This window comes from Manis javanica, chromosome X (genome assembly GCF_040802235.1).
Source record: "Manis javanica isolate MJ-LG chromosome X, MJ_LKY, whole genome shotgun sequence".
NCBI classification, from domain to species: Eukaryota; Metazoa; Chordata; class Mammalia; order Pholidota; family Manidae; genus Manis; species Manis javanica.
Genome location: NC_133174.1, coordinates 37,017,167 through 37,029,957, shown reverse-complemented (window position 1 = coordinate 37,029,957; position 12,791 = coordinate 37,017,167).

Below are 12,791 nucleotides of genomic sequence, written 5' to 3'. Positions count from 1 at the left end.
GAGGACAAAGAATATCGAGCGTTCCTTCCCTGCGGGACCGGTGGGTGGGTGCTTTTTGGAAGCCTTGAAAGGACAGGGACCCTGGTGCTAGGGAGACAGGGCAGCAGGACCAGAGAGCGAGTGCCTGGGACCGGCACCTGAGGACAAAAAAAAAAAAAAAAAAAAAAAAAAAATCGCTTGCTTTTTCCTTTTTTTTTTTTTTTTTTTTTTCCCATTCTCTCTGTTCCCTCTCTCATTGTTGCTTGTTGTTTTGGTTTGGAGAGTGCTTTTTGGAAGTCTTAAAGGGGCAGGACAGGTCACTTAGACCAGAGGCAGGGAATCTGGGGATCTCTGGGCACTCTAACCCCCTGGGCAGCAGGGAGCACAGAGGCCCCTTACGGTCCGCTCCCCCTCCAACGGGGCTCCACCATTTTGGAGGAACAGCCCCAGCCAGGCCAAGCCCACAGCAACAGCGGAGATAAACCCCAAAGCAACTGGGCAGGAAGCAGAAGCCCTGTCTGCGCACAGCTGCCCCGCACAAGCCACTAGAGGTCGCTATTCTCCCAGGAAAAGGCCACAAACCAACAAGAAGGGAAGCTCTTCCAGCGGTCACTTGTACCAGCTCTGCAAACTATCCCTATCACCATGAAAAGGCAAAACTACAGGCAGACAAAGATCACAGAGACAACACCTGAGAAGGAGACAGACCTAACTAGTCCTCCTGAAAAAGAATTCAAAATAAAAATCATGAACATGCTGACAGAGATGCAGAAAAAAATGCAAGAGCAATGGGATGAGATGCAGAGAAAAATGCAAGAGCAGTGGGATGAAGTCCGGAAGGAGATCACAGATGTCAGGAAAGAGATCACAGAAGTGAAACAATCCCTGGAAGGATTTATAAGCAGAATGGATAAGATGCAAGAGGCCATTGAAGGAATAGAAGCCAGAGAACAGGAACGTATAGAAGCTGACATAGAGAGAGATAAAAGGATCTCCAGGAATGAAACAACACTAAGAGAAATATGTGACCAATACAAAAGGAAAAACATTCGTATTATAGGGATACCAGAAGAGGAAGAAAGAGGAAAAGGGATAGAAAGTGTCTTTGAAGAAATAATTGCTGAAAACTTCCCCAAACTGGGGGAGGAAATAATCGAACAGACCATGGAATTATACAGAACCCCCAACAGAAAGGATCCAAGGAGGACAACACCAAGACACATAATAATTAAAATGGCAAGGATCAAGGACAAGGAAAGAGTTTTAAAGGCAGCTAGAGAGAAAAAGGTCACCTATAAAGGAAAACCAATCAGGCTAACATCAGACTTCTCAACAGAAACCCTACAGGCCAGAAGAGAATGGCATGATATACTTAATGCAATGAAACAGAAGGGCCTTGAACCAAGGATACTGTATCCAGCACGACTATCATTTAAATATGATGGTGGGATCAAACAATTCCCAGACAAGCAAAAGCTGAGGGAATTTGCTTCCCACAAACCACCTCTACAGGGCATCCTACAGGGACTGCTCTAGATGGGAGCACCCCTAAAAAGAGCACAGAACAAAACACACAACATATGAAGAATGGAGGAGGAGGAATAAGAAGGGAGAGAAGAAAAGAATCTCCAGACAGTGTATATAACAGCTCAATAAGCGAGCTAAGTTAGGCAGTAAGATACTAAAGAAGCTAACCTTGAACCTTTGGTAACCACGAATCTAAAGCCTGCAATGGCAATAAGTACATATCTTTCAATAGTCAACCGAAATGTAAATGGACTTAATGCACCAATCAAAAGACATAGAGTAATAGAATGGATAAAAAAGCAAGACCCATCTATATGCTGCTTACAAGAAACTCACCTTAAACCCAAAGATAAGCATAGACTAAAAGTCAAGGGATGGAAAAACATATTTCAGGCAAACAACAGTGAGAAGAAAGCAGGAGTTGCAGTACTAATATCAGACAAAATAGACTTCAAAACAAAGAAAGTAACAAGAGATAAAGAAGGCCACTACATAATGATAAAGGGCTTAGTCCAACAAGAGGATATAACCATTCTAAATATATATGCACCCAATACAGGAGCACCAGCATATGTGAAGCAAATACTAACAGAACTAAAGAGGGAAATAGACTGCAATGCATTCATTGTAGGAGACTTCAACACACCACTCACCCCAAAGGATAGATCCACCGGGCAGAAAATAAGTAAAGACACACAGGCACTGAACAACACACTAGAACAGATGGACCTAATAGACATCTATAGAACTTTACATCCAAAAGCAACAGGATATACATTCTTCTCAAGTGCACATGGAACATTCTCCAGAATAGACCACATACTAGCTCACAAAAAGAGCCTCAGTAAATTCCAAAATATTGAAATTCTACCAACCAATTTTTCAGACCACAAAGGTATGAAAGTAGAAATAAATTCTACAAAGAACACAAAAAGGCTCACAAACACATGGAGGCTTAACAACATGCTACTAAATAATCAATGGTTCAATGAATAAATCAAAATAGAGATCAAGGAATATATAGAAACAAATGACAACAACAACACTAAGCCCCAACTTCTGTGGGATGCAGCGAAAGCAGTCTTAAGAGGAAAGTATATAGCAATCCAGGCACACTTGAAGAAGGAAGAACAATCCCAAATGAATAGTCTAACATCACAATTATTAAAACTGGAAAAAGAAGAACAAATGAGGCCTAAAGTCAGCAGAAGGAGGGACATAATAAAGATCAGACAAGAAATAAACAAAATTGAGAAGAATAAAACAATAGCAAAAATCAACGAAACCAAGAGCTGGTTCTTTGAGAAAATAAACAAAATAGATAAGCCTCTAGCCCAACTTATTAAGAGAAAAAGAGAGTCAACACAAATCAACATAATCAGAAATGAGAATGGAAAAATCACGACAGACTCCACAGAAATACAAAGAATTATTAAAGACTACTATGAAAATCTATATGCCAACAAGCTGGAAAACCTAGAAGAAATAGACAACTTCCTAGAAAAATACAACCTCCCAAGACTGACCAAGGAAGAAACACAAAAGTTAAACAAACCAATTACAAGCAAAGAAATTGAAACAGTAATCCAAAAACAACCCAAGAACAAAACCCCGGGGCCGGACGGATTTACCTCGGAATTTTATCAGACACACAGAGAAGACATAATACCCATTCTCCTTAAAGTGTTCCACAAAATAGAAGAAGAGGGAATACTCCCAAACTCATTCTATGAAGCCAACATCACCCTAATACCAAAACCAGGAAAAGACCCCACCAAAAAAGAAAATTACAGACCAATATCCCTGATGAATGTAGATGCAAAAATACTCAATAAAATATTAGCAAACAGAATTCAACAGTATATCAAAAGGATCATACACCATGACCAAGTGGGGTTCATCCCAGGGATGCAAGGATGGTACAACATTCGAAAATCCATCAACATCATCCACCACATCAACAAAAAGAAAGACAAAAACCACATGATCATCTCCATAGATGCTGAAAAAGCATTTGACAAAATTCAACATCCATTCATAATAAAAACTCTCAGCAAAATGGGAATAGAGGGCAAGTACCTCAACATAATAAAGGCCATATATGATAAACCCACAGCCAGTATTATACTGAACAGCGAGAAGCTGAAAGCATTTCCACTGAGATCGGGAACCAGACAGGGATGCCCACTCTCCCCACTCTTATTTAACATAGTACTGGAGGTCCTAGCCACGGCAATCAGACAAAACAAAGAAATACAAGGAATCCAGATTGGTAAAGAAGAAGTTAAACTGTCACTATTTGCAGATGATATGATACTGTACATAAAAAACCCTAAAGACTCCACTCCAAAACTACTAGAACTGATATCGGAATACAGCAAAGTTGCAGGATACAAAATCAACACACAGAAATCTGTAGCTTTCCTATACACTAACAACGAATCAATAGAAAGAGAAATCAGGAAAACAATTCCATTCACCATTGCATCAAAAAGAATAAAATACCTAGGAATAAACCTAACCAAAGAAGTGAAAGACTTATACTCTGAAAACTACAAGTCACTCTTAAGAGAAATTAAAGGGGACACTAATAAATGGAAACTCATCCCATGCTCATGGCTAGGAAGAATTAATATCGTCAAAATGGCCATCCTGCCGAAAGCAATATACAAATTTGATGCAATCCCTCTCAAATTACCAGCAACATTCTTCAATGAATTGGAACAAATAATTCAAAAATTCATATGGAAACACCAAAGACCCCGAATAGCCAAAGCAATCCTGAAAAAGAAGAATAAAGTAGGGGGGATCTCACTCCCCAACTTCAAGCTTTACTACAAAGCCATAGTAATCAAGACAATTTGGTACTGGCACAAGAACAGAGCCACAGACCAGTGGAACAGATTAGAGACCCCAGAAATTAACCCAAACATATATGGTCAATTAATATTTGATAAAGGAGCCATGGACATACAATGGCAAAATGACAGTCTCTTCAACAGATGGTGCTGGCAAAACTGGACAGCTACATGTAGGAGAATGAAACTGGACCATTGTCTAACCCCATATACAAAGGTAAACTCAAAATGGATCAAAGACCTGAATGTAAGTCACGAAACCATTAAACTCTTGGAAAAAAACATAGGCAAAAACCTCTTAGACATAAACATGAGTGATCTCTTCTTGAACATATCTCCCCGGGCAAGGAAAACAACAGCAAAAATGAGCAAGTGGGACTACATTAAGCTGAAAAGCTTCTGTACAGCGAAAGACACCATCAATAGAACAAAAAGGAACCCTACAGTATGGGAGAATATATTTGAAAATGACAGATCTGATAAAGGCTTGACGTCCAGAATATATAAAGAGCTCACATGCCTCAACAAACAAAAAACAAATAACCCAATTAAAAAATGGGCAGAGGAACTGAACAGACAGTTCTCCAAAAAAGAAATACAGATGGCCAAGAGACACATGAAAAGATGCTCCACATCGCTAATTATCAGAGAAATGCAAATTAAAACTACAATGAGGTATCACCTCACACCAGTAAGGATAGCTGCCATCCAAAAGACAAACAACAACAAATGTTGGCGAGGCTGTGGAGAAAGGGGAACCCTCCTACACTGCTGGTGGGAATGTAAATTAGTTCAACCATTGTGGAAAGCAGTATGGAGGTGCATCAAAATGCTCAAAACAGACCTACCATTTGACCCAGGAATTCCACTCCTAGGAATTTACCCTAAGAATGCAGCAATCAAGTTTGAGAAAGACAGATGCACTCCTATGTTTATCGCAGCACTATTTACAATAGCCAAGAATTGGAAGCAACCTAAATGTCCATCTGTAGATGAATGGATAAAGAAGATGTGGTACATATACACAATGGAATACTACTCAGCCATAAGAAGTGGAAAAATCCAACCATTTGCAGCAACATGGATGGAGCTGGAGAGTATTATGCTCAGTGAAATAAGCCAAGCGGAGAAAGAGAAATACCAAATGATTTCACTCATCTGAGGAGTATAGGAACAAAGGAAAAACTGAAGGAACAAAACAGCAGCAGAATTACAGAACCCAAAAATGGACTAACAGGTACCAAAGGGAAAGGAACTGGGGAGGATGGGTGGGCAGGGAGGGATAAGGGGGGGAAGAAGAAGGGGGGTATTAAGATTAGCATGCATGGGGGGGAGGGAGAAAGGGGAGGGTGGGCTGCACAACACAGAGAGGACAAGTAGTGACTCTACCACATTTTGCTAAGCTGATGGACAGTAACCGTAATGTGGTTGTTAGGGGGGACCTGATATAGGGGAGAGCATAGTAAACATAGTATTCTTCAGGTAAGTGTAGATTAAAAATTTAAAAAAAAAAAGAAAGAAAGAAAGAAAAGGGGGATTACTCCTTAACAGGATAAAACTATTGGTAAATCAAAGATCAACGCATGCTTTAAATATCCTTAATGTTGATCACTTAAAGGGTGTCAGATGATCAGCTATGGAGGTACTCTTTTCTGATAATATTCCTTTCTCTTAATTTAAAAAAAAAAAAAAAAGCAGTTACTGTGTGCTGACCTCCAATGAGTTCTGCACAGTGGTATAGAGGGCATGTCAATGTGTGGGCAAAGGGTCTGTTTGTTTCTACGCAGAAGATCAAGGCCTAGCTTGGATACCCAGAAAATGAACTAAGATACGATATGAGGAGGAGCTTCCGGCATCAGCACTCTCTGGAGGACTTGTGCCGGGGGATGATCATCAAAAAGCCTCCACAGGGATCCAGACGATGCTGCGGTTGTGGCTGCATCCAGCCCACCGTCTCCTGGACTTGCCATAAGAAGGAGGAGGGAGATGTCTAGGCTGGCATGTGCATACAGTGAGACAACGAATTTGACTGGATCTGTACTGTTGGAACTCAACCAGGAGTTGGGAGGGGTGCAAGTTTTAGCACCCCAAAATCTCATGACTATAGACTATCTATGGTTAAAAGAACATATGGGATGTGAACAGATCCCAGAAATGGGCTGCTTTAATTTGTCTGATGGTTCAAGTACAGTTGGAAAATATCCATCATATCATAGATAAATTTTCACAAATGCCTAGGGTGCCTAAATGGTTTTCTTGGCTTCACTGGAGATGGCTGGTAATTATAGATTTGCTTTGTTTATGTCACCGTATTCCTATTATGTTAATATGTGTGTGCAAATTAGTTAGTAGTTTAAAACCTATACATACTTAAGGTACTATACAAGAAGATATGTCAAAGAAATAATCAATCCTCCCATGTTTCCTTCATATGCTACATCTATAGCTTTTCTTCTTCCTTCCTAATTACAAACCTTAAATAGAATTCGTGCCTCATATCGAATTTACCGAGTATCATAATTCCTCCAGGTGGTAAAGATACCTCGAGACAAGTGCTGGGCATAGAAGCCACAGGGCATAAATCTGCAAAGAAGTAAAAAGCTAACCTTTGCAAACAATATGGCTTCTCTCTCACTTACCAACTTTACATTTCCCTGTATGGCCCCGGAAGATGACTGGTTAGCCAGAGACGGGTAAGATTCCTCAAGGGAGGAACAACCTAAGACAGGCACAGTCGCAGGGGGGCCATCAGGTGAGAATTTGGGGATCAACAGAGGTGAGGCTCAGAACCTCACCCCCCCTGCTTTGAGAGAAATCTTCTGCATCCGTGGATGTCTTGCTGCCCTTGTCTAGCCTGGATTAATACTTAGTCCATAGGCACACACCTGATCATCTGATCATCTACATTTGCCTTCTTACAGCACTAAACTATGTTTTCTACCTTTATCTTGCATCTACCTACCACTTCAGCATTTTATTAAAAATAAAAAAAATAATAATAATAGGAGAAATGTGGGATCAACATATAAATCAAGTACAAAAATCAAATGAATATTCATATTTGACCTGATGGTTTATAGGTCATATTGCATGATCAAAACCGAAAGTTTCTGTGATGAATGCCCCTGTACTGTTCACCATGTAAGAATTTATTCACTCTGTAAGAATTCGTTCACCATGTAAGAACTTGTTCGTTATGCTTCAGAAGATTGGAGACTGACGAGAATTAGGCTTGAGATGGATTAATGATTGTACATTGAGCATTGACCCCCCTATACTGAATTTTATTGTTGTTAACAACCATTTGATCAATAAATATGAGAGATGCCCTCTCAAAAAAAAAAATATATATATATATATATATATAGTATTACTTGGTAAAATTGAAGATGTTCAATTCTCCTTATTTAAAGAAGTTATAGTACAAATATAAACAATAGAACAAAATTATTACAGGCTCTAAATCTGGGGAGAGGAAAAACCCGGGCAAAATGACTTTGAAACCTAAATCAGTCAAAAGGAGAAATAAAGTTTAAAACCCGTTTATTGCTTACAGAGAGTCGTTCCGTCTCTCTCTCGCTGCAGCATAAGCGAGCTAATTCTCCCTCCAGGCTCTCAGTTCCAGATAAGCCCTCCCTCGCCCACGTAATTGCTCATTGATATAGAGATGACTACCTCTCTCCAACCCTGGGAAACACCTGTTGATATGGAGATGCACTAAGGCCAGGTGATAGATTCTGGAAGTACTGCAATTTTATCCACACAGGCCTTCCTAATACCGAAAGAAATTTATGAATTATAAATAAATAAAACCTATCATGAAGATAGTAAATTTATGTAATGCACATGACAATTATAATGTAAAACAATATAAAGGAGTTGAGATAAAAATGCCTTATCAATAAATGTGAATGGGCTTCACTCACTAAAAGTATTTTCAGTATGTCTCACGAGGCAAGACTATATGTGGTGTACAGGAGATACATCTAAAGCAAAATGATTCAGACAGGCTAAAAATAAAGACATGGGCAAATGGAAATAATAAGTAAGTGAAACCCTGATATTAGACAAAGAATTCAGGCTAGAGAGTGACTAAACATCATAAAAAATGATATCTATAATGCTAAAAGCCATTTCACAATGTAGGTTATAAGTTTTGAAAATCTATACACCAAATAAACACCTTTAAAAAGCAGGAACTACACATGCAAGGTGATACAGATAGAAACATGGTCCTAGTAGGAGACTTTAACACGCCACCCTCAGTGCAGAACAGATCAAGTAGCAGAAATATAAGTAAGGACATAGAAGAAGTAACAACGTAATCAATAAAATGGACCTCACTGATATATACTGAACTTAATTTTTTTAATTGATCTTTGCATTAATAAAGTAATATTAGAAATCTCCATAAATCCTCTGCTATGCAGTTACATTAGGTTGATTTTAAGAGCAGTAATATAGAAAATAGAAACAGCCTGAGAGAAAATGCCAAAAAAAATAGGGGTTGGAATCCAAGCTCCACCATTTAATTGCTGTGTAGTTTTGGGCGAGTCCCTCCACTTCTCGGAGCCTCAGTTTTCTCATGTATGAAATGATGAAGTAACAGTCTTCTTTTCAGGATTTCTATGAGGCTTAGAAATAACGTACATAAAATACTAGGAACATAGAAGACAAACCATGAATGTCACTATCCTTAGAATTCTCTGAAGCTGTTAAACTGGAAATAAACATTTCTAAGTAAGAGATTAGTAACAATTAGGAAGAAAGAACAATTCAAAAGTTTTACACAGGGATAATATTTTAAGAAAATTATAGAAGTTTTATAGGAGCCTACCAAACTATGTAGTTGAATACACATGGAACTTTAAGGACCTAATGAAGAGTACACTTTCCTTTGCAACTGCACATGGAATAGTCACAAATATTGATCAAATATTAGGTCACAAAGGAAGCATCGATAAGTTCTATGCAATGGAAGTATTACCAACAATACTTTCTTATCACAGTGCAATGAAACTAGAATTAAAAAAAAATTCTTCCAACTAGGAATTTAAAAGTCTTTTATTAACAAGCTCTTGGGTGAAGGGAAAATACAAACAAAAATTACAGAATATCTTCAAAAATAAAAACAACCCCCAAACAATGAAAACATTACATATCAGAGACTAAAGGACACTTTTAAAGTAAGGATCAGAGGAAGATTCATAGACTTAAATACATCAATAAAAAAAAAGGAATGAATGAAGGGTATCAACTTAAAAAGTGAGAGAAGGAACAACAAATGAGTCAAAAGAAAGCACAAGGAAGAAAACAAGATAAAAGCAGAAAAATAATGAGGATTCAGAATAGAAACAGTAGGTAAAAGTAACAAATCACAATTCTGGTTCTTGGGAAAAAGTAACAAAACCTATAAACCACTAGCTAGATTAATTACAGGAAAAGGACAAAATAAGAAAGACAAACAAGAAATGACAAGGATGGAGCAAAAAACTTCATGTGGAATGCAAATGTAAACAGAAAGAACCAAAGTGTTTTTCAAATGTAGGTAACATCCACACTGTAAATAGAGGAAGAGAGTAAGGGGGGGAGGAAATCCTGTCATTTGGGAACACAGTCTTTTGATTAAATAATTAAGACTAAAGAGAAAACCTGAAGAAAAATACTGAACTCTAGTTAGTAGATTTGTTTCTCACAATGACATGTGCTGGATATTCTGAAACTGCTTTTGGAGTCTTTTAGTATGAGGAAATAAGTAAATATATACTGAGGGTAACTGGAATAAGGTCCTAACTGGAATAGGACCTTTACATCGTTTCAAAATGTCTTTGAGATGAGCTGTGGAAAGGGGAACTTGAACATGTAGAATTGATTAGAATTGGATGTATCAGTATAAACTTGTGGGCTTTACTATGTCTATTTCTACATGTAGCTATTTCTGTATTTGTTTATCTATAAACAGAAATGGAAAGAGATATAGCTATGTGTGCATGTCTATTTCTACCTATGTGTATAGATATCTTGAATATCTTGTAGTGATAGAGCACAAGGAAGTGCTTGAAAAATGGTGGGGACAATCGAAAGGAGAGGAGTCAGTTTAAAGGAACTTCCACTACCAAATGTGGGATAATTTTAGCACTACAATAAGTAATAGTAACAGATTATAATACACTGAATAAAATAAGAAGTTGTAGACAAGTCTGATATCAATGAATGAATAAATAAATGGAGAGGAAGGAAAAGCTACTCCTTGTGGTAGAATGCCAACTACTGTTTGTAAAAGGAATGATGGAATGAAGAAATCATCATTTCGCAACAGTTATGTTAAATGATTTGGGCAAAATCCTCAATTGACTCTAGCAGTTTAATGAAGACCTTACATAGTTTCAAAATGTCTTCTCAAAATTCTTATTAATTGGAAAGTAAAAATAGTTAACAGTGGAGAAAGAGGCATATACAGCCTTAACCAATGATCAAAGTTAACCTCACCACTGATGGTAAAAGGACACATTGGGTACCTGCTCTTTTGGTGAATGAGAAGGCGACAACAACTCTTGTGGTGTTCCTGCCAGAAAGCCATAAGCAAAAAGCCATGGATCAAACCTAAATTGAAAAACATTCTGCCATGTATCTGGCCTATTCTCATCAACAATATCAAGGTCAGGAAAGACAAAGAAAGGTGGAAGAGCTGCTGCAGATTAGAGGAGAAGAAAAAGACATGACAACTAATGTGTGCTGTTGGATCAGATCCTGGACTAGGTTTTAATACATTATTTTTTTGCTAAAGAAGATGTTTTTAGGACAATTGACAAAATTCGAATAAGTATTTTAGATCAGAAAATAGTATTTTATTAATACTGCTTTTCTGATTTTGATTATTGTACCTCAGTTATATAAGAGAATATCTTTATTACTAGGAAATATACATTGAAATATTTACAGGTAAAGGGGCATAATGTCTGCTATTTACCAAAATAGAAAAAGTTGTATATACAGAGGGAATGATAAAACAAATATGGTAAAACATAAAATGATTGGGGGGAGACTGGGTGACGGGTAGGGAAGAGTTCTTTGTATTACTCTTGCAACTTTTGTATTGGCTTGAAATTATTTTAATTTAAGAAAGTAACAAAAAATAAATATTTAAAAATATTTGCAAGAACATGTAGGAGAATAATTTTGTTCTATAGGACTTTCTGAATTCACATACAAAGCATAAACCATAATGGGAAAGAATGATCTATTTAAGTAGAATAAAATGACACATTCATGTACAATGAAGAACTCTTTAAATGAAATTAAAAGACAAACCACACAGGATGACAAGGTATTTGCTGTGCTTTTAGTGGCAGTATTCAGAATATATTTTAAAAGCTACAAATGATCACATAAAAAAATCAGGAAAGGATATGAATAGACAAGTCACAGAAGAAGGTAACATGCATGTGAAAAGATGACCAACTGCATTAGGAATTAGGGAGAAACAAAGGAAAATAACAATAGTATAACAGTTCACGTTTATTCAGATGATTGTTTAAAATGATACAATTGGATAATACCCATTGTTGAAATGAAAAGGAAGTTTCTTAAGTGGTTCAATGGTTCTGGAGCTTGTTTAGCAAGATCTAGTAAAGTTGAAGGTGTTCAACCTTTAGGTGTGCTGCCTAAATAATTTGCAAAGGAACGGGGGAGTAAGTGATAACTAGTGAAAAATTGGAAACAACCTAATTGTCACCAACAGATGACATCAGCAGATGACAACAGATGAATCAGTAATTTGTGGTATAATCATACAATACGTCTAAAATGAAAAAAATACATCTATTTGCGTTAACATGTAGAAATCTCAAAATCTTAGGTGAAAAAAAGTCACAGAAATTTATAGTGTCAAATATATAGACACAGAAAACAATAATGTATGTTATTTATGAAAAAAAAGAGACACAATCCCTGCCCTGGAAGAATTGGGAAGGCATTTGAACAGAGTCAAATAAACGCATGATTACAAGGCGGTACCACTAGAGCCACAATTAGAATGGGCGCCTAATCCTCATGGGGGAGTGGAGAAGATGAAGGAACATTCCACAGAAATGGCCAAGCCTTCCGTGCCTCTCTCCCATATAGAACCAAATCCTGAAATATGAGAAGCGGCTTCTCAGGCGAGAGATAAGAAGGAAGGGGGTTTCTAGCAGATAGTGACATTTGCAAAATCCCAGAGGGGTAAACCCCAGAACCTGGTTTGGAAACTGCCGGTGGTGTCTTAGAGCTGGAAAAGAGAGAGGAAGGCAAAAAAAAAAAAAAGGGATGGAGGGCGTTGGTAGGTGCCCTCTGACATTGGCTCTGACTGTGCTAAGGAGTTTGCCTCCTGAATGCGGCAGGAGGGCTGGAAGAATATGGAAGCAGAAGAGTAGTAACAGGTGCATTATG